This window comes from Phalaenopsis equestris, unplaced genomic scaffold (genome assembly GCF_001263595.1).
Source record: "Phalaenopsis equestris unplaced genomic scaffold, ASM126359v1 Scaffold223162, whole genome shotgun sequence".
NCBI classification, from domain to species: domain Eukaryota; kingdom Viridiplantae; phylum Streptophyta; class Magnoliopsida; order Asparagales; family Orchidaceae; genus Phalaenopsis; species Phalaenopsis equestris.
Window position 1 is genome coordinate 1,918 of NW_018241293.1, and position 375 is coordinate 2,292.

The window sequence follows — 375 nt, forward strand, 5'->3', positions numbered from 1 at the left end:
TCATATCTAAAACAATAAAATCCACAGGAAAGATAAATTTATCAACTTTTACTAACACATCTTCTATAACTCCCTTAGGATAAGTAACTGAACGATCCACTAACTAAAGAGTTACAGAAGTAGGTGAGACTTCTCTTAATCCTAATTTTTAAAAATTGATAAAGGCATAATATTAATGCTAGCTCCCAAATCACATAAAGTTCTTCCATAAAATCTTTCACCGATAGCACACGGTATAGTGAAACTACCTGGATCTTTTAATTTTTCATGAAGCTTTTTCTGAATAATTGCACTACACTCTTCGCTAAGTGAAACAGTCTCATTATCAATGAACTTCCTTTTCTTGTTCAAAATATCTTTCATAAATTTCACATA